We start from the raw sequence: 22,163 nt of genomic DNA, 5'->3' as shown, positions 1-22,163 counted from the left end.
GCTCCATGCCTTGCCCAAGTTCTCACAGCAAGGCAGGAGCAGACCCAGGCCTTGAACTCAGATCTCAAGGCGAACAAGGTCCTCTCGGAGGCCAGGGTCACACCAGAGGGTTCCACATGCAGGGACGGGGTAGGGGATTCTCTGCCTGCCCCAGCAAGTTTTCAGACACCAAGGCCTGTGAGACAAGGCCTGGCTGCTGTGAGGCTGAATAAGCAAACCAGTGGAAGAACAAAGAAGAAGAATGGTTCTTTCTGGAACCTCTAGTTTGTTCTTTGAGCACATTAAATATGCCCCTGTAACCTTGCTGACTCTCTTCATTGGCTCTGTAAACCCTCAGTGGCTGTCGCAGGCATTTTTTGTACACATTGTATTTAACACAGAGCCAGATGCACCAAAGGGCTCAGCATATATTTGTTGAATAAAAGAAAGAAAGCCTCAAGGGAAAATTCATCTAAATTACAATGATTTTTCCATTTGTGCGTGCAGTTGCGGACTGTGGAGGTTGACAGAGCTCCTATGAGGTACTGGGCCCATCTTGGAGTCTTCTCATGGCCATGGGAGGCAGGTCTCATTGATATCTCTGATTAATAGACAGGGAAACTGAGGCACTCCCCTGTGGCTCTGCATTGGTCGAGCTGGCCTGATTCTTTGTTTCTTGCACTGTCTGCTGCCTGGCACTGCCTCTGAGTCACAAGAGGCTGAAAGTGACCTCTGGGCGTCTATAATTAGGCCCTGCCTGACGTCAGGGCAGACGGATTTTCTGGCTTGGCCAACATCGGCCTATCGTTCACTGCGTGCCAGGCACTGAGTTAAGCCCATTACATGCCTTCCCTGACCCTTGCAGCAACCCCACTAAGCCCCCATTTTCCAAGGAGAAAACTGAGGCCCAGGAGGGTCATGCCCTGGCCTGAGGTTACTCCCTGGGAGGAGGTTGAGGCTGGATTTGAACCTAGACCCCTGCAGCTCTGGTAGCCACCAGGCTCTGTCAGTGATCAATGGTAGTTGTATATTTCTAGATCAAGGGAAAGTTTCACCTGAGCCAGCAGGACAGAGGTATGCTGAGGCTTGGTGGGCACTGGCCATTCTCACCTCTGACCACTGGCTTCCTAGCTTACTCTGCTCCTTTTTCCCCTCTCTCATTTGTTCCCACCTCCTGGCCTTTGCACATGCCTTTGCCTGAAATGCCCTTCACCCATATCTGCCTGTGTCCAGCTCCTTTATCTATCAAGTTTCTGTGTAATTGTCACCTCCTCCAGGAAGCCTTCCCTGACCACACCTGCTTCCAGTCTGTTGAGTTATTTTCTTCTTTGAACTGATTTCCAGGTGAAATGATCTCTACTTGTTAATTGCTTGTTTCTTCAACTAGATGTGAACTACATGAGGGCAGACTGTGTCTCTCGTTCCCTATGTCTCCAGCCTCGGGGACTCAGCTTAGCACAAAGTACTCATCCTATAAAAAGTTGTCAAGTGAGTGACTAACTGAAGGTGAGGGCTTCCCGGGACAAGAAGCCACCAGGTTGGATGAACAGGTGAACATCTCTGGGGACAGAGCCTCAGGTTGCCTGTGTGCCCCAGAATGGGATCTCTGCCAGATGTAGAGGGTCAGGGAGTAGCATCCCGCCTCTTGGAGAGGGAGTCTGGGCTCTGTGCAACAGGGCACTGAGGACAGCCAGTTCAGGTCTGGGACAGTGTGGCTTCTCTTTTTGACATGGGGACATCAGACACTGGTGGCTCCTGGATCAGAGCCAGTTCTGGATTGTGGCCTGGGTGTCCTGATAAGCCATCAGTCTTTGCTGGGCTGAGCTCCAGGGACCTGCCTGGTGGAGCCGGAAGGACCTGAAGGTGGGGTCTCCGGAAGGTGAGAGACAGGTGTGCCCTGGGGTAGGGAAAGAGGAATGTTTGTCGTGACTTGGTCTGGCTGCCTTCTTTCCCAGGGCCTGGCATCTCCATCACGCAAGCTTGTTGAAGGAATGAATGAGGGCATCATCCTAGACAGACCCCAAACAAACAGGAGATGCTCAGTCTGGTTCAGCGTGCTTTCCAAGCGTTAATGCTTCTCATTCTCATAAGAACCCGTGAGTTGGGTCTTATTATCCCCATTTTACAGAGGAGAAAACTGAGGCACAGAGAAATGAAGAGATTTTCCCAAGGTCACACAGCTGCGGCTGGGATTGAACTTGGCCTTCTGGCTCCATGGCGTGTGCCTTTAACTGTCCACTTTACTGCTTGTTTTGGGCTAAAAGCCAAGACAAAGGTGTGCAAACTTTTGAAACGGAGCCGAAGCTTTCCATGAGTGAATTCTTATTGCTCAGAAACCCTATGTGCAAAATACAGACCATGGGAGCCTACCTGGCTGAAGTGGGCATTAGGGTCGCGAGACCACCAGGCTCACTCATTCCCATACACTCCACCCCCATCGTGTACCCTCTCCCTACGGGTTCTGCCTCCTACTTTTTTCAAGAGTTCTCACATTCCTAAAGGCTGGAAACAGAGTTGACCTTTCCATTGCTGTTGTTGTTAAACTCTTTCTCAGTCCCTATAACCCTTATAAAGGAGACTGATCTGGGGAAGGGGGTTATGAGTGAAAGCCCCCTGCCCAGCATCCTCCCTCTTTGGAGGCCTCTGAAACCCCATTAAGGTCTCATGGGATAAGGATGTGCTCGGGGATCCCGCAGGATTCAAACTTTCCAGGCATTGTATCTCCCTAAGACAATCTAAGAGTTCTAAATATATTTTTCTTTTCATGGAGGCATAATTCATATACAGTAAAAAAATATATAGATACACAATAATATATATATACACACACACACAATTTATATACAGCACAAAAATTACATGTTACACCCATGAAACCATCACTGGAATCAAGATATGAAGCTTTTTCAGAATGCTGGCTCTACAGAAAAAGTGTGCTGAGCCCTGTTCTGAGGCAGCCCTATTTTCTAGAACTTTCTGTGATAATGGAGATGTTCTAGGCCTGTGGTGTCCAACGAGGGAGCCATGAGCCACACATGGCCATGGAGAATTTGAAACTTGGCTCATTTGACTGAGGAATTCTATTTATTTATTTATTATTATTATTTTTTGAGACAGAGTCTCACTCTGTTGCCCAGGCTGGAGTGCAGTGGCACAATCTAAGCTCGCTGCAACCTCTGTCTTCCAGGTTCTAAGTGATTCTCCTGCTTCAGCCTTTGGAGTAGCTGGGATTACAGGCATGCACCATCACGCCCGGCTAATTTTGTATTTTTAGTAGAGGTAGTGTTTCACGATGTTGGCTAAGCTGCTGTCGAACTCCTGACCTCAGGTGATCCACCCGCCCCAGCCTCCCAAAGTGCTGGGATTATAGGCGTGAGCCACTGTGCCCGGCCTATTTTACTATTTTTATTCTTTTTGTTTTTGAGATAGGGTCTTGCTCTGTCACCCAGGCTAGAGTGCAGTGGTACAATCATGGCTCACTGCAGCCTCAATTTCCTGGGCTCAGGCGATCCTCCCACCTCAGCCTCCTGAGGAGCTGAGACTACAGGCACAAATCAGCATGCCTGGCTAATTAAAAAAAAATATTTTTAATTAAAAAAAAAATTTGGCTGGACATGGTGGCTCACGGCTGTAATCCCAGCACTTTGGGAGGCCGAAGCGGGTAGATCACCTGAGGTCAGGAGTTCGAGACCAGCCTGACCAACATGGAGAAACCTCATCTCCACTAAAAATACAAAATTAGCCGGGCGTGGTGGCACATCCTGTAATCCCAGCTACTCAGGAGGCTGAGGCAGGAGAATCGCTTTAACCCGGGAGGCAGAGGTTGCAGTGAGTCGAGATTGTGACATTGCACTCCAACCTGAGCAACAAGAGTGAAACTCCATCTCAAAAAAAAAAAAAAAATTTTTTTGTGGAGACAGTGTCTCAATGTGTTGCCCAGGCTAGTCTCGAACTCCTGAGCTCAAGCCCTACTCCCAGCTCGGCCTCCCAAAGTGCTGTGATTACCGGCATGAGCCACTGCACCTGGCCAAAGAACTGAATTTTAAATCTTATCGAATGTTAGTTAATTTATAATGAAATAACCTCACTGGCCCCAGTTGTAAAGGGTCCTAACCTAAGGACAAAAGATGCCGACATCCACACATCCTGAGAGAGCCCAGCATTCCAGGAAGTGTCACAAGTGTGTTCCTCAGGTTGCGTCTTCCAGTAGCAGCCCCGTCCTGAGCCCAATTTCAGGCTGGCAGCTTTGGGGTTAATGAGGAAGCAGCCTGGGCCTTCTGGTATTTTCTTCAAAGATGTTGTTCGTATTGATAGATTTTTGGATGATGCTTTAGCATTAAAAAAAGAGAGAGAAAGAAAAAAAAATCAATGCCCGGCTGATTGTACCAGGAAGGGCAGTCGATTGGCGAAAAAGTTGCAGCGCGTATTGGGAAATAGATTTTTCTGCCCTCCAGACATTAGCTTGAAATTCTTTGAAATGAGGGACCACAATCTGTGTCAGAAATGAAAGATTAAGGAGGTTAATATGCTGGGCCTCCCCTCCTCCTTTTTAATTTCCACGTCCTGGGTGCCCTTGGCCTCCTGAGGAGGACGCACGGGGCTGTGCTGCACTCCATCTAATGTCCCCTCCCCCCGTTTCTAGGGGGCCTGTGGAGGGTCAGATGCCCCCGTCACCTGCTCCCGGGGCTGGATGCAGACTGGAGGGAGCGGCAGGCTGACCTGCATTCCTGGGGGTGGACTTGGGGTCTTGCGATCTGGTGGCCTTCTCCCTGGGGGAGATTTTCCAGGGGCTGGTGGCCGGGTACTGGTCCTGGTCCTGCTCATTAACCTGTGGGCTCCCCGGGCTCCAGGCAGCTCCAGTGCAAGCCCCAAGGAGGCGCTCCGCCGAGGACACTGCAACTCCCCCGCCTCACCCAGTTTCATGCATTACAGATTTGCATGCATGCTATGAAATTCAAATGTGTGGAAATCGAGCATTGGTCCGCCGTGTTATAAAGAGGTGAGCATTTAATCCCTGGAGGGTTAAACTAGATGATCAAGTCTCTGAGTAAACTGTTTAGGCACGGTCATTGATAGTCTACTTCCAGAATTTTGTACGTGTCCATTTCGTTAGCTCTTTTCCTTCCCAGTTGAACATTTATCTGGGTGACTTTTCATCCAATAAGTCGCTGACTAAGGTGAAAGATTTGCCACTTCTGGCCTGTGCCGTGCAGTTTTCTTCTTGGTCTCCAACATACCGGGTTTATGAGACCAGCCCTTCTTCCTCTGGGGAGAAACGCTTCCGGGTGTCGGGTCTTCACTCATTTCGATAACACTTTTATGAAACCAAGGGCAATATAATATTCAAACAATTGCACAGGACGTTCTGCAGAGCATCAGCAAATGTAGAGAGAGGCTCAAGGGAGCCTGGTTTAGGGATGTGGGCCCCTTGGGAGAAGCCGGGGTTCCCAGCAGCTGAGCCAACCCCATGGGACGTGCACAGGACGTGTGTTCAGGGAGACACACATCAGAGACCGCTGGACACTTCCTCACCCGGGCCCTGGACTGGGTATCTTCATCTTGATCAAGATTCAGGAAGCATGGAGCCCCACCCTCACTTTCTACCCCACAACCTGTAGCCCCTGCATCTCCCAGGGTTGAGTCCTCCTGCATTCCAGCCTGGCTACAACCACACAGCAGGAAAGGACCAGGCCGTGGGTACTGGCATGGGCGGAGACCCCTAGCTTCAGGCTGGTTCTGGGCACATGCCAGGGAGAAAGGTGTGTCTGGGAGAACGTATCTGCTGGAGGAGCACCCCAGATTAGATCCAAGGTATGGGTGTGAAGGATCAGAAAGGGTAAGACAAAGAGCATCTTTCTGACTCTTCCCCTACGCAGGCCAGGTCAAGCCCCCTGGTGCTCTCCCTAGAGCTCCAGCACCTTCTTCTAAAGCAGCACACACCATGTGCAGTTTTTCTCCTGTTGGAGCCATTCCTAGGTAATGTTGGTCTCCCTCCAGAGCGGGAGCTCTGTGAGGGCAAGGTTGATGTCTTTCATCACTCCCCACTCTATCTTTCTTCTTCATTGCTGCGTTCCCAGGACCTAGTGAAGGGCAACGATGGGCAATAAATGTTGGGTGGATGAATGAATGCATGGAGTCACTATGAAGGTGAAAAGGCTCATGTTAGCAAATGCTTATTGAGTATTGAGTGCTTACTGTGTGCCAGGCACTGCTCTTAGCACTTCCACGTGCTAACCACCACTGGAGAAAGAAGTAGTACAAGGAAGGGACTTAATACATGCTTCCGGATGCCTATGGAGCTAAATTCCACTGGAGGCCCTTCAGGGACCCCAGGGCTGCCCCCAATTTTCCCAAATCTGCTGTATCCCAGGTAGAACCCAGTATGAAGTCATCCTGAGCAAATGGATTCAATTCTCCCTTGCTCTGCAGGAGTGAGAGCTGTTCCACGCAGGTGTCTCTCAGGAAAGCCCAGATCTCTCGGGCTGCTTTGATCTGGGGCCAGCAGACCCTGGCAGCTCTTTCTGTCTGTCCCTTGGGCTGCACATTTCCAGCCCTGAGCCTTTGCCTTCAGTTATTCCAACAGTGGAGATGAAACAGGGCAGGCAGCAATGGGCGTCAGATTTCCTGGACCAGCAGGACTTGGAATTTTACGAGATCTTGAGTTGGAAGGTATGTGACAGATCATTCCACGTGTTCATTCGTCCATTCCCTCGGGGGCAGAGACGGATTCCTCACTACAACCACTTTCCTCTTGGCACACAAGGAGGCCGCATTTCCCAGTCTCCTTTGCTCTTAGCTGTGGTCGTGTGATTGAGATCTGGTCCATGGAGGCAGACGTGACATAAGCCACATTTAGGCCAGGCCCATAAACCACCCCCGACTCCCACAACTCCCCCCACCACTTTCTCTCTTTCTCCACCTGCAGTTGAAAGGAGGAGACTCTGGCATCCTAGAGAATGGAAGAGCCATGAAATGGAAGTAGCTTGGGCCCTGGGATGGCTGCCCACTCATGAGAAACACTTCGTGGCCTTCAGAGGCAGAGAACAAAATGATGGTGTTAAGCCGCTGAGAACTTGGGGCTCACCTATTAGAGCATTGAGTGTTATCCCAGCGAGTACAGCTCATTGAGCAAGTACTTATTGAGCATCTACTATGGGCCAGGCAGTGGGCTAAGCTCTGAGATAGTAGTGAACGGGTGGAAAAAGTTCCTATCCTTTGGGGAGCTTCCATTGTAGTTGGAGAGACCGAATAAACACAGGATCATTTCATATGGTGGTAAGTGCAGCCAAGAAAAAGAAAGCAGGGTCATGACAGAGAGAGGGATAGGGTGGGAGAGGAGTTTTTAAATCAAGTCATCAGGGAAGCTTTCCTTGAGAAGGGAAGATAATCTCTGCTGTGAGATTTGACGACTGAAAAGAAGCTGGCTGTACCTAGATCTGCAGGAAGAGCATTCCAGGCATGGGGAAGAGCATTAGCAAGGCCCTGAGGAGGGAACAAGGTAGCTGGAGAGAATGGAGGAGTGAGTGGAAATGGGTTTGGAGTGGGAGGTGGGAATCAGACTTGCAGGACAATGGAGATTATACAAAGGGGTCTGAATGTTAGCCAAGAGTATTTTAAGTGTTTTATGACCTGTGCATTGTGCTAAGCATTGGAGAAGATCAAATGAGTAGCAAAAATAGACACTGCCCAATTCTCTTAGAGCTCAGATTCCAGGTGACTGACTACCTATCTGATACTTGAATCCTCTCTCAAGTGTCTCTGCCAAGCTGTCTTTGCTTGGCTGCCTCCAGTGACAGGGGGCTCACCACCTAGTGAAGCAGCCCATTGCATCTCTGCATGGTTCTGTTGGCTCAAAGTCCTTCCTTACATTGCTTCCCGGGGGCCTCTGCTCTATGGCTCTGGGATTAAGTAAGTCACCCCTTTCTGTCTTATGGAATCAGGGCAGCTACTGCTTTGCCCAGTCATCAGGGATAGCAAGGAGGATAAGACAAAGCCCTTGCCAGAGCTCCTAATAGCTCATGTCTTTCAGGAGAGGTCTTTCAGGCAGAGAGATGCTTTGATACATTGACCAATGTCTCCCCGCCCCCATCCTTCCTCTGTTCAGGAACCACAGGGTTTCTGTATTTTCTGCCTCAGGGATGGATGTTATAACAAGAGGATAAGAGAGTCAAGTATGTGGTTTTTGGATTTCAAAAGCTTATTTTAAGTCACTAGAATCTGGCTTTTGAGCCTTAAAAGTATGAGTTTTGAAGGATCCAGGGTACAACACTTAGAAAATAACAGACAACGTGGAAGACTGTGATGAGTCAAAGATGGGTGTTGGCATCTCAGCAGAGAGGGCAGCTCCAGGGTGGGGGACAGAGGAAGGGTCTAGAGATGAGACAGTCCCCACAGAGGGCAGGGGGAACCTCACCTCGTATGTAGGAGGGGTAGACTCACAAAGAAGCAAATTTTCTTTTGAGAGGATACAAAGATTAGCTAGGGTGAAAGCAGTGGCTAACAGCTCACAAATATCCTAGTTGATGAAGCTGGGCATTCATTCCCACCTCCTGCCATCTTGCTGCTAATTGATCAGCATTTCTTCATTCAGTCCAGGGCCTACTGGAGAGACCCTCTCTTCCGCTGGGTTTGCTACACCACCGAGTGTAAGCTTGAGGGCGCATCTTGCCACCCTGATGGGAGAGCCTACCTGACAACAAAGTAGAATGAGAGAAAAATTAAGTCGAAAGAGACACGCAGCTTCCTGTTGGTATTGTGGAGAGCCTGGATGCAGCCACACCTGAAGCTGTAGCTTCAAGAGTTTTTGGGCATTCAAGAAAACAGATTTATTATTCTTGCTTGTTTCTTAAGCCACTATGAGCAGGGTTTCTGTCACCTGCAACCAGGAGTCCAGATAATACCACCTAGCAGAAGAGAGTGAAAGTGGGAAGTCATTGATTGTGTCAGGTGGGATACTTTCTCACTGGAGTCCCCCACAGCAGACGAGGTGGCTGAAACTCAGAGAAGGCATTGAAGTAGCCCAGGAATAGCCAAAGTTTGAACATGGCTCTGCTGTATCATTTTGATCCACTGCATGCCTTCGGAGGAGGAGGAGCTGATGCCCCCTGGTCCAATGTGCTCCTCTCATGGGCCGCCCTGCTGCCCATGCAGCAGAGAAGAGATGGGAGAAGGGGCGTGTCCAGAGTGTGTGAGGAGTCGCGCAAGTGAGCCTCTGTGCACATCTGGATTGGGGAGCGAAGCAGATGGCCCATCTGACTTCACCACATCGTGTAAGTTTACGGCGTCGGCAGGTTCTCCTCCCTGCTGCGTTTATAGGGATGTCTTCAGGATTTCCTTTTTGATATACGAGAGAGGCGCGTAGGCTGGGGCCCCCTCCATCAGAGGGTAATCTGCGAGTAAATCACTGTAAACCAGCAGGCAAGTGTTTGCGCGGGCCAGCGCCCTGTACGTGCTTTGGGATAAATCTTCTCAGTAACGTGTGTACGCGTGTGACCCTTGGGACGAAATGGCATGAAAAGGTCAATTACAAGGGGCACAGGGAAACTTGCCCTTTGCTCCCGCTCTGGACCAGAGGACAGAACAACAGGATGGTAGGAGGGTGTATTGGTTTCCCAGGGTTGCTATAATAAAGTACCACACATGGAAGGGGTGTGAGACAACAGAAATTTATTCGATCATGGTTCTGGAGGCTTGAAGTCTGAAATCAAGATGTCTGCAGGGCTATGCTCTTTCTGAAGGCTCTAGGAGAGAATCCTTGCCTGTCTCTTTCAGCTTCTCATGGTTTCTGCAATCCTTGGTGGTCCTTGGCTTCTAGATGCATCACTCCAGTCTCTGCCTCCGTGGTCACATGGCCTTTTCCTTGAAGGTCTGTGTCTCTGTATCCAAATCTCTCTCCCTTATCTCCTATAAAGTCACAAATCACTAGATAAGGACCCACTCTAACCAGTATGACCTCATCTTGATTACAGCTGCAGAGACCCTATTTCCAAATAGAGTCACATTCTGAGGATCCAGGTTGATAAATTTTGGGAGGATAATATTCCACCTGGCACAGAAGGGGAAAGGGAAGTTTTTGCTTGAAGGAGGGGCTTGTCTGGGGGTGAGAGGGGCTTCAAAATCTGTGCATGCCCCTTTGGGAGTAATTCCTTAAGATAGCAAATCTCACAGCAGCTTCTGTTCTTTCCAACAAATAGGCCTCTATGGGGCCCATATGAGAACGAAGGCATTTCCTCTAACCCAGCAGCTCTACTCCTAGGAACATCCCCATTAGAAGTATGCCCTTCTGGTCATTGGAAGATATATACTAGAATGTTCTCAGTAGAATTATTTCTCTTGGCTGAAAACTGGAAATGCTTATCTTGGCAGATTGCAATAATAGTCACAGTTCTCTGCAGCCCATCCCATTAGAAGGCAGAGTCTATTTCTTCTCCCTTGAATCTATGTTGGTCATGTGATTTGCTGTGGCCAATAGAGTGTGGTGGAAGCAACATGCACCAGTACCAAGCCTAGGTTTTAAGAGGCCTTTTGCTCTCTTGGAACTTGCAGTTGCTGTGTGAAAAGTCCAGGCTAACCTGCTGGAGGATGAGTGATGGGTGGAGCACAGATGAATTTTCAGAGTTGGCTTCATCTGAGACTAGCCAGCCCTAGCTGTGGAAGGCAGACACATAGCAAACCCAGCCAAGATCAGCCAAGCCCAGCCCAGAACAGAAGAACCACCAGGCTGATCCCTGTCCAAATCTACTTCTGGAAGCATGTGCTAAATAAACGGTTGCTGTTTTAAGCCACCAAGCTATGGGAGGCTTTGTTCCCCAACAATAACTAATGGATACATCATCAACAGTAAAATGGATAAATGAGTTGTGGTATAGCCACACACGGAATGACAAACATGAAGGAGAATAAATAAACTACTGCTACACAAGACAACGTGGATGAACCTCACAGATACTATGCTGTGTGAAGGAAGCTCAACAGGCAGAGTGCATCCTACAACATGCCATTTATACCGAAAGTACAAGAATAGGTGAGAGTAACCTATGGAGAGATAAGTTAGGGTAGTGGTTACCTTTGAGGGGGTATTAAATAGGAGGAGGAACAAGGGGGACCTCTGGGGGTTGGTTATTGGGGTGTGTTCACTTGGTGACCATTTGTTGGGCTGTACCCTTAAAATATGTGCATTTTTGTGCATGTGGTTTATACTTTGGTAAAAAGATTTAAAAATATCAGGTCTCTTGTTTCTTTTCTAGTTGCTGGAGAGCCAGTGGGATTGCACCTTATGCAGAGGACAGGTGCGTAAGGGGAAAATCACTGAGAATCAAAATGCCCTTGAAAATTCCTTGGGAAGCCGTCATGTTGGAGCCAACCACCATTTCTCAATAAATTCAGCACAGCCAGCTTTTCCTCCTGCATTAGGACAGATCGCTGTTTCTCCTGTCAAGCTCCAGATACAGTAAAGGTTTGTGTTTAGGGGTCACACGGGGGGTGGGACACTCACAGGCAGAGGGAGGAACCAGGTGCTCCTACTCAGAGACATGTGGGACCCGACGGGAGGGCTTGGCTTGGAACAGACACCTTCGTCTCCCCTTTGGGGTGTGAGGGGCAAATGTGTTTAGTTAAGTAGACTTTAACTCAGTTAAATTAAATTCATGTATGATGTGAGACCAGCGTGGAAAACTCTTACCTCTTGATTAACCGGTCATTCCTCCCCAGTCACTTCATTGCTCCTCTTTGAGCCATCTGGAAAGTCACCTCATCTTTCCAGACCTCAGCATCCTCATCTGTAAATTGGGGGACATGTGGACTTGGACAGAACGGGCCCTCTCTGTCGCTTGGAGAGTCTGGGATTGTAAGCTGCCCTCCGGGAGATCAAAACACCACACAATGCAGGTGGTAAGGCCTGCCATCGACTCTCGGGTGACCCAGGTCAATGCTCCCTTCTCTGGCTGGCCTCCTCATCTGTGCAATGGGGGTTTTGTCCCATGGTTCTCTTTTTGCAGGCACTGGACAGACACGGGACACAGGGGCTCTGCTAGGGTACCTGGTGCTACAGAAGAGGGCGGGGATTACCAGGCTCAGGAAGGAATGTTGTTGGGAATGAAGATTGCAGACACGCTGCAAGATGCAAGGCTGAGGTGCATGCAGCGCACCGTGGCTTCAGGTGGGGACAGGCCTGGGGCAGCTTTTCCAGATGGCAGGTCTGCTTTCTCCCAGCCCCAACATGCCTTTCTGAAGTGTAAAGCAGCCCAGTCCTGGCCTCAGAATGCTGGGGTGAACATTTGGAGAATGGGGTTCCAGCCACTGCAGATGGATTCAGAGGCACTAGAGACACAAAGAGAGCAAGAATGAAAGGCGAGGGGACCTGAAGGACAGGCAGACACCCAGGGGCAGGAGAGAGAGCAGAGGGCTCTCCACTTGGCAAATATTTGTTGAGTGCCTACTAGGTGCCAGATGCTGTGTTTGGGGCAAAGAGAGACAGAAGTAGAGAGAATGGGATAGGAGAAAGGAAGAGAGAGAAAGAAAAGGAGTCAGAGAAAGAGAGAGAGGAAGAGAGAAGCGTATGGGAAAGAGAGAGAAAGAGAAAGAAGGAAGGAGAAAGGAAGAGAGAAAGGGAGACAGACAGAGAGAGGAAGAGAGAAAGGGGGAAGAGAGAGAAAGGGAAAGAGAAAGAGAGAAAGGGAGAGAGGGAAAAGGGAGAGGGAGAGAAATGGGGGGAGAGAGAGAAAGGGAGAGAGAAAGTAACAGAAGGGGAGAGTGAGGAAGAGGGAAAGGGAGTGAGAGAGACAGAGGGAGAGAGAAAGAGATAGAGGGAAAGGGAGGAAGAGGAAAAGAGGGGAAAAGGGAGAGAGAGAGACGGAGAAAGAAAAAGAGAGAAAGCAATAGAGAGAGAAAGAAGGAGTGGGGAGAGGGAGGGAGGGCAGGAGAGAGAGGGAGGAAGGGGTGGAGATAGAATGAGCCTAGAACCCGGTGGCTGGAGTTTGCAGCTGGGCAGTATAGAATGTTATGGAAACAGACAGAGCCAGGTCTGACTGCAAAGCTCCAGCTCCTCCCACGATGGATCCTGCCTTGGCCCCCCACTTCCCACTCCTCACATTCTACCCTCAGGACCTTACCTGGGGCTGGGTGGGCTGCCCAGGAGTTCCCAAGCCTGGCTGCTCACCAGAAGTGTCTGGGAGACCCTCAAAGAAACTCTGGAGTCCTGGGCCCGACTCTCGCAGTTTGGCTTCGGGATGATGGTCTAGGGCCTAGGAATCTGCATTTTAGCAGCCACTGCCTCCCAGAGTTCAGCAGGCACGGGAGCCCAGGTGGTGGACACGTGTCCCCAGGGAGCTTCCCCTGGGGCTCCCGCTGCTGTCACGGCCACACACGTCCTTTTGCAAACACACACGGCCCATGATTGATTCTCTGCCGCTCCCCTCACAGCCCCGCGGGTCTGATTGAATGGCCGGCGTGCCGCTCAAACACCCTGCTGGAACCACTTCCCTGCCCTCTGCCCTAGAAGTCGTTTGTTTTTAGACACAGCCTTTATGTCCAGCTGAAAGGACACCAGCCTCCCCAGAGCCACCCCTCTAAGCTGGAGCCAGGCTGGGTACCGTCCCTGGGCTGGGGATGCTGAAGGGACAGAGGGACCTGGGTGCCTAGGCTGGGCGTGGTGACACTCAAGAACAGACACTGAATCCCAGGAGGAAACTCAGGCTTCCTGCATCTAGGTGACACTAGAATTGTTTGGGTGTTTGTCCCGTGCGAAGGTATTTTCACCCACCTTGACATTGAGAACAGCTTCAGGGAAGGAATCTTTCCCTCTTCCCTTCTCTTCCTTTAATTTTTTTTTTTTTTTTTTTTTTAGATGGGGTCTCGCTCTCCCACCTAGCTGGAGTGACAGAGCGAGATTGGAGTGTGCAGTGGTGCCATCCTAGCTCATGCAGTCTCCAGTTCCTGGGCTCAGACGATCCTCCTGCCTCAGCCTCCCGAATAGCTGAGGCTATAGGCATGTGCCACCATGCCTGTTTAATTTTTAAAAAGTTTTTGTAGAGATGAGGTTTCGCCATGTGGCCCAGGCTGGTCTCAAACTCCTGGGCTCAAGCGATTCTCCCCCCTCGGCCTCCGAAAGCACTGAGATTATAGGCGCGAGCCACTGTGTCTGGCCAGAAACTGTTTCCTTTGACATTAATTTTGCACCTCCCATGAACTAGAGCCTAGCAGTCTTGGGTCTGGGCCTATGTGAACAAATTCATAGGACAACCTCTGCTTGTCGGAAGACCCGGCTCTGGAATTTCACAGACCTGGGCTTGAGTCTCAGGCGCATGCCTCAGCTTCCTTATGTTTTAAATGGAATGATAAAGCTGGCTTTGGAGGGTGGTTGGGAGGGTTCCCAACACCCTGGATGAGAGAGAAATGCTTAGCACAGGTCTGGCACACAGTAGGTGCTCAGCCCCACTTCCTTTCTTTCTCCTTCTCCTCATCTCTCCTGGTCACAGTCACCTGACCTTCTACTATCCCCTGAACATATGCTATAGAAAGAGGAGCACTGGGCCAGGAGTCTAGAACCCTGGGTCCCAATTCTCACTTTTCTGGACTTTGCTGTGCAATGTTGGGCAAATATCTGGCTTTCTCTGGTCTGGCCAGATCATCTCAAGAACACTTTCTCTTGCTGTGGATCCAGGTTGTGAGCTCTTGGGGAACTGGACTCAGTTTCCCCTTTCTGTGTGCTTTCTATCCTGCCTGGTTCACAGTAGGTGCTCCAGGGACAAACATGGAAATGAGGTGAGTGGGTCATTAGTGATATCTGAACACCAAACTGTGTGGATCTGTTTGGAGGCCCTGGCTGTCAGAACAGGGCTCATTCTTCTGGGAGAACTGGGCCAGGGTGGAGAGGGGAGGGGAGGGGAGAGGCTACTGCATTTCTTACTTTTTTGAACCTCTGAGGCCTTATCCTGTTCTTGCAGCCCTAGCCTCCACCCCTAGTGAGGGATGACCTGGGATTAGGAGGCCAGTCTGGCTTCAGAAACCCCTATTTCTTCTTCTTTTTTTTCTTTTTTTCTTTTCTTTTTTTTTTGAGACGGAGTCTTGCTCTGTTGCCCAGTCCGGGGTGCAGTGGCGCGATCTCGGTTCACTGCAAGCTCCGCCTCCTGGGTTCATGTCATTCTCCTGCCTCAGCCTCCCAAGTAGCTGGGACTACAGGCGCCTGCCACCACGCCCGGCTAATTTTTTGTATTTTTAGTAGAGATGGGGTTTCACCGTGTTAGCCAGGATGGTCTAGATCTCCTGACCTCATGATCTGCCCGCCTCAGCCTCCCAAAGTGCTGGGATTACAGGCATGAGCCACTGTGCCCAGCCCCTTCTTATTCTCTCCCCTAACCCACTCCCAGGGACTTCATCTTCCCTCCCCACTCTTCCCCTTCCTTCCCCTCCCCTCCCCTTCCCTCCCTCCCTCCCTTCCTTCCCTCTCTCTCTCCCTCCCTCCCTTCCTTTCTCCCTTCTTCCTGTCTTTCTTTCTTCCTCCCTTCCTTCCCTCCCTCCATCCTTCCTTCCTTTCTTACTCATTCCCTCCCTCCCTCCTTCCTTCCTTTCTTACTCATTCCCTCCCTCCACCCTCCCTTTCTTTCTTCTTCCCTCCCACCCTCCCTCTCTCCCTCTCTTCCTCTCCCCTCCCTCCCTTCCTCTCCCCTCCCTCCCTTCCTCTCTCCCTCTCTTTCTCTCCCCTCCCTCCCTCCCTCCCTCCCTTCCTCCCTCCCTCCCTCCCTCCCTTCCTCCTTCCCTCCCTGGTCTAGCAAGACAAAAAAAAAAGGGCCCTGTGCACCCAATTGCTACTTCACCCACCAACCCATCCCACCAGCAATGGGTGAGTGAGGCCAGGCCCAGTTCCAGGCAATGAGGACACAGCAGAGAACAAAATCACCCTGGTTTTGTCCTTAAGGGGTTCTGAGCCTGGTGGGATGACCGCCATCAACAGGCAGTGTTCACTCCAGGCTCTGGAATTTCACAGACCTGGGCTTGAGTCTCAGGCGCATGCCTCAGCTTCCTTATGTTTTAAATGGAATGATGAAGCTGGCTTTGGAGGGTGGTTGGGAGGGTTCCCAACACCCTGGATGAGAGAGAAATGCTTAGCACAGGTCTGGCACACAGTAGGTGCTCAGCCTCACTTCCTTTCTTTCTCCTTCTCCCCATCTCTCCTGGTCACTGTCAGTGATCCCCAGGCAGTGTTCACTCAAGACGTTGTGTGATGGGGATGCACAAGCCATAGAGGAGCCCATAGAAGGTTCCTAAATCAGCCTGAGGCAGGAGCTATCTGGGCAGGCTGCCTGGAGGAGGGGATATTTAGGAGACACCTGCAGGGAAGGAACCAAGGGATGGTAAGTGTTCCCAGTAGAGGGATCAGCATGTGCAATCCTCTGGGGTGACAGCAGCACTCTGAGGAACTGAAAGAAGCTCAGAAATGGCTAGAAATGGAAAACCGATAAGAGTACCACCATCAACAATCATGGTGGCCTTCTTGAAGTGCCCAGTTGCCTCCTGCATGATCTCACTAAGCCCCTCCGGAAGTCTACTCCCGTTTTACAGACGGAAACAGAGGCCTGGAGATTCCGAGACTCACCTAGACCCTGCAGTGTGTATGGGGCCCAGGGCGGAGCTGGGGTTGGATCCAGGCTGCGGAAGCTCAACGTCCTCCCCAGGACAAACAGCCAGGCTCCAGTGGGGCAAGAGAGGCAGGGTCCTGGGGAAAACTTCCTCCCAGATCTCCCCTGGGCCAGGCCTGGAGGCCCTGGGGAGGCCCTGCAGGTGGGGGAAGAGAGGCAGGGTCCTGGGGAAACTTCCTCCCAGAGCTCCCCTGGGCCGGGCTTGGAGGCCCCGGGGAGGCCCTGCGGGTGGGGGCGGGGCGTGGGAAGGCTGTAAACTGGCTTGGGGCGGTAGGGCTTTCCTGTCGCTGCCGGTGGCCCCTGCCTTTGTCCTCATGTGTCACTGAGGAATGCAGCTACAGTTCAGATAAAGGCAGCTTTGTTTGGAGACCTCAGGAGAGGGAAGGGGGAAGGGGGAAGGTGGGGAAGGGGGCAGGGAGAAGCAGGCTGGGGAAGGGGAGGGGTTACCATCCCTCCCTCCTGGCTGATCCCAGCCCCCTGGCTCTGGGCAGGAAGCACCTATGCCCCCATGGACACCCACATCCTCTGCCATCCCCTTAAGGCACTTCCTGACATTGGGCAAGCAGTTCCCTCCTCTCTGAGCCTCAGTTTCCTCATTTGAATGATGGGGATCATCTGTCAACCTCTATGGATAGTTTGGAGGTTCCAGTCACGTAAGTCATGTGGCCGATTGTACTTGCAACGCTTATTGATGACTAAGAAAAAGGCAGCCCAGAGAGGTCAAGTGACTTGCCCAGGGTCCACACAGCTTGACCTTGGAAGGAGTGATGCAGTCGGGTGTTTGCCAAGCATTGAGGGGGTGGAGCAGAACGAGGCTGGGATCACAGGATGAGCCCTTTGATGTGGCAAGCAAGAATGACAGGTGGTCCGTTGAACGCACGCATTTGCTCATGGAAGCCTCACCAGGGTGGGCGTTGAGTTCACCCTTGGTCACTGCTGTCCCCATGCCCCTGGGTGCCTGGCACAGGCAGGCAGTAATGCCCAGTGATTCAAACCCACAGCCTCTGGGGCCAGGCAGCTACTACCTGGGGCTGTGTGATCTTGGGCTGCTCCTGAGCCTCTCCATGTCTCAGTTTGCCCCTCTGTAAAATGGATCTAATAGGACCACCCCCTCACAGTGTTGTTGGGCAAGTTCAAGGAGACGATCTGCACAGAGCCTGACATCGGTTATTCGGATCAGTGGGACAGTGGCTATCTGCTTGCTGGCTGCACAAAGGATTTTCCCAAGGTCATGGCCGAGGGTACGCTGGGATCAGCCTAGGCTCCTCCGGGCTGTTTCTGCCCAGGAAGGAAGGGTATGAGTCCTGCAGTGCAGGGGTGAGGCGGTCGAGTGCAGGAGGAGTAGGCATCGTGTGCCACCCAGTTCCAGGACGGGCTCTGCCCTTTTGAGAGGAGGTGTCATGTGGGTCTGGAGCTAAGGGACATGGGCCCCTGGCCCCTCCTCACAGTGACGGATGTGGACAGACAGATGGTCTAGGGCTGGGCACGCTTAGTCATAGCCCAGATATAACTTGGGCCCCATGGGGCGCCTCCCTCTTTCTCGCTGTCTCACAGCAGCTGCAGCCAATCCCAGCGGGTCTGAAGCCTCACTTTGCTCACTGAGTGGGTCTCAGCTCACTCTCTTTGGATGCAAGAGGAAATGGAAGCCCAGAGAGGGGAAGTGACTCACTCAAAGCCGCACAGCAAGTGAGGGACAAAATCATCTGGTCACTCACTGACTTGGCAAATATTTCTGGAGTCTGAAGAGTGGACTATGTCCATCAGGGAAGAACATTCCTAGAGAAAGCCCTGACTTGGACAAAAGTATGGAGGAGAAGTTCTGTGGCGGTTAAGAGTATGGGTACCAGTCTGCTGGGACCCAAGCCCTCTCTGGCACTTGCTGTGTGACTTAGAGCAAGCGAATCAACTACTCTGTGCCTCTGTTTCCTTACCTGTAAGTTGAAGATATTCAGTGTTTATGCCATAAGGGTCTTATGAGGATGAAATGAGTTCATTCATGCAAGATGCTTATCATGAGTCCTGGCACACAGTAGGCGCTCAATAAACAGGAGTTGTTAGGAAGGCATGGGGAATGAAGGACATGTGGAACATGGGAACCACTAGCCAGTGGTTGGTAGGTAACGTCTAGAGCCCAGAGTGGGGTGTTGTGGCCCCATGTGGAAGCTTGGGGAACCAGGGCCTGGCCCTGTAAAGAGAGTGGGTGGGGGCAGGGCAGGGTAGAAGCTGGAAAGTTCCAGCAGAAGGCAGGCATTCTAGGTGAGCAATCCTGGGGCGATGAAACTAAAGTGGAAATGGAGGCAGGGACAAGAAGGAGGTGAAAAGGAGGGGCGTGGAGCCTGTCTGGATGTGGCAGGAAGAGCAGGGGTGTCATCCAGGAGAACAGTCCTGGGTTCCGATGGAGGAGAGGAACCTACAAAGGAAGAGATGGAGCCCCTGACTGGTGGGGCGAGCCACTCTCTGAGAGTCTCCGAGGTGCCCAGCCTGGTCCGGGAGATATCATCATGCTTAGGGTGGCAACACAATTTGCAGGGTGCCGTGTAAAACAAAACTGCAGTCCTCCCTGTATAAAAAGCAGAAAAAATGTGCGGTAAAAGTACTAAAATAGGAAATGTTTGCTCTTCTTCCGTGCATCTCTTCTGTTCACCTGTGTGCTCCACTGCCCCACTGGGCTTCACTTAAAACACACATAGGTGCGAAAATTAAGAATTTCAAGATGGTGGCTAGGCACGGTGGCTCACATCTGTAATCCCAGCACTTTGGGAGGCTGAGGTGGGCAGATCACATGAGGTCAGGAGTTTGAGACCAGCCTGGCCAACATGGTGAAACCTTGTCTCTACTAAAAATACAAAAATTAGCTGGGTGTGGTGGCATATGCCTGTAATCCCAGTTACTTGGGAGGCTGAGGCAGGAGAATCACTTGAAGCTGCAAGGCAGAAGTTGCAGTGAGCTGAGACTGCACCACTGCATTCTAGCTTGGGCAACAGAGCAATTCTTTGTCACAAGAAAAAAAAAAAAAAAAAGAATTTCAAGACAGCAACAGCGAAACGTAAACCCAGCTTGGAGCTTTTCTGAGAGCTGGGGTCTGTGCAACTGCAGAGATCTCACAGCCATAAAGCTGGCCCCGATCATGCCTATTCTGCATAGGAGAAAACTGAAGCTCAGAGAAGTGAAATATCCCGGTATTCTCACTCCAATTCCAGAGCGCCCTATATTCCACACCGCCTTCCAATGCCTGCTCATATCTAATTTTTATTCACCAATCTCCAAAAAAGGGTTCAAAGCAATTGATGGTAAAATGCAGGAGCTGTTAATACAGGTGCAGTGGAAGGCACATCATGACTCTGAGGGAGGACGCTGGCCTGGGAGCTGTGTGACCTTGGATGGGCCGCGCAAACCCTCTGTGCCCACAGTCCCTTTGCAGAGACTGGCTCAGAACTCCTGCTTCCCCAGCCCCCAAGCCTTGCCTCCCTTCCTGACCCACATTCCCCTTGGTGTCTGAGGCTTGAAGCGGTTATAAAAAATAAAACCACAGTCCCCTGATGTGCTTGCTGGCTTCTCAGGCCTTATTTTTTTTGGCCGCTAAGGAGACTAATAAATGGCTTGCCACTTGACGTAATCATTAAGGGCTCCACTGAGCTGTGGGCAGTGTTTCCTCTCCTCCTTGGCCGGGCCGGGGGCGCCCAGCCACCGAGGGTGGCAGTGATGGATGGTGTTATCATGGGCTTCCCCGGGGGAAGTGCTGGTGGTGGTCGGCCATGGCTCTCTCTCCTGCAGGCTCCTGGGCTATTCATTATGGGAAGGAGGAGCTGACGGGTGGGGGTGATGGCTGGCTTCCAGAAGGAGCACGGGTTGGACTTCCAGGCGGAGTGTGGGCCAGGGTGAATATAAAGATTAGTGTTTGGGTGCAAGGAGTCAATTCATGAGTGGCCAATAAACAGAGGGAAGGGAAGCAGGGTATAATCCAAGAATACACATTAAAACATTTTCTGAAGTCAGAAAATTGGCAAAAACTTTAAAAATCGAATTAAAAAATAAAAATTAAAAAATTACGTGATAGATTGGTTGCAAAAATGTTCTTAATGTGCTTCCCTTCTCTATATCTGTATGCTTTGCAATGTGGCTTTGCAGTTCCTCCTATCAAGAGATAGAGTCTGTTTCCCACTCCTTGACTCAAGCCTCAGTCATGTGACATATTTTGGCCAATAGAATGTGGTGGATGTGATGATGTGATTCTGTACCTGTTCTGAACCTCGGCCATAACGGACTTGCAGTTTCCATTTGCTATCTTGAAATTCTGCTGCTGCCATGGAACAAGCCTGGGCTGGCTTCCTGGAGGATGAGAGACCATGTGGAGTAGAGCCAAGCTCTGGACATTTGAGAGAGCCCTATAATAATCAGCAAAACCAGCCAGAGATGCACAAGTAAGACTGACAGATCAGAAAAACAAGCTACCTGACCTGTAGATGCATGAGCAATAATAAATGCTTACTGTTTTAAGTCATTGAGTTTTGTGGTGGTTTATTACATGGCAATAGCTGACTGATACAAATCATAATGCCCAGTGTTGGTGATGGTGTGGGGAGATAGGCTTTCTCACACATAAGTAGCAGAATGGTTTGCTAAAATTTTGCATATCCATTGAAGTAACAAAAAAAAAAAAAATGAAGGGATTATTATAGAGATTTTTTTTTCTTTTTCTTTTTTTTCTTTTTTAAGAGACAGGGTCTCGTTCTGTCACTCAGGCTGGAGTGCAGTGGTGCAATCATAGCTTGCTGTAGCCCTAAACTCTCAGGCTCAAGTGATCCTCCCACCTCAGCTTCCTGAGTAGCTGGTATTACAGATGTGTGTCACCAAGCCTGGCTAATTTTTCTTTAATCTTTTTTTGTAGAGATGGGGCTTCATCTCACTATGTGACCCAGGCTAATCTCAAACTGCTGCCCTCAAGCAATCCTCCTACCTTGGCCTCCTAAGTGCTGGGATTCCAAGTGTAAGCCACTGCCTGGAGATTCAATGCCTTGGCCAAATGCCTAGCATAACACTTAACACTCAAAAAATGCCCAACATGTCTTGGTCTTTTCTCTATGGGCATATCACAAAGGGCAACAACATTTGGGAAAGCTTATTCGTAGTCTCTGTTTTGGGGATGAATTCCTTTAGAAATCCTAAATAATTTGTTTCTTATGGACAAAGATTTTATCAACAAGGATGTCCATGACAGCATTGCTTATAGCAAATAACTAGAAACAAACAACCTAACCAACGCTGTTACAGCACTCTGGTAATAACCATTGTTACTTATTTTGCTGTTTGTTTTTGCTTATTACCACTTATTTTTACTTACATTGCTTGAATCAATTAAGGTCTAGCTACAGGCTGAAATTCAGTTCAGCCGTAAAATCAGGTCTTAGAAGAGGACTTATAGACATAGGGAAATACACTTTCTTATGTATAACTAGCAGAAGGGCAGTTTGCTAAAACTTTGCGTTTCCATTGAAGTAACGGAAAGATGGAAAGGTCTTTATAGGTTCAAGGTAATATTATCATTTTGTG

At 50.3% G+C, this 22,163-nt stretch overlaps 2 long non-coding RNA genes across 2 annotated transcripts in view; both read left to right on the top strand.

The window, feature by feature from the left end:
- Positions 1-14,931, top strand: part of LOC105495735 (uncharacterized) — a 30,874-nt gene extending 15,943 nt beyond the window's left edge. The window contains exons 2-5 of the long non-coding RNA XR_011614038.1: positions 10,525-11,002; positions 11,226-11,434; positions 11,689-12,136; positions 13,823-14,931. This is a non-coding gene — a long non-coding RNA (uncharacterized lncRNA). The remainder of the gene's footprint in view (positions 1-10,524; positions 11,003-11,225; positions 11,435-11,688; positions 12,137-13,822) is intronic.
- Positions 14,932-15,758: 827 nt separating this feature from the next.
- Positions 15,759-21,114, top strand: LOC105495736 (uncharacterized). The gene is made up of 3 exons (XR_011614037.1): positions 15,759-16,328; positions 17,155-18,546; positions 20,742-21,114. It is a non-coding gene; the product is annotated as an uncharacterized lncRNA (long non-coding RNA).
- Positions 21,115-22,163: the final 1,049 nt, after the last annotated feature.

Source organism: Macaca nemestrina, chromosome 15 (assembly GCF_043159975.1).
Source record: "Macaca nemestrina isolate mMacNem1 chromosome 15, mMacNem.hap1, whole genome shotgun sequence".
NCBI classification, from domain to species: Eukaryota; Metazoa; Chordata; class Mammalia; order Primates; family Cercopithecidae; genus Macaca; species Macaca nemestrina.
The sequence above is the reverse complement of the archived record's forward strand: the minus strand, read 5'-3'. Positions and strand labels throughout refer to the sequence as shown.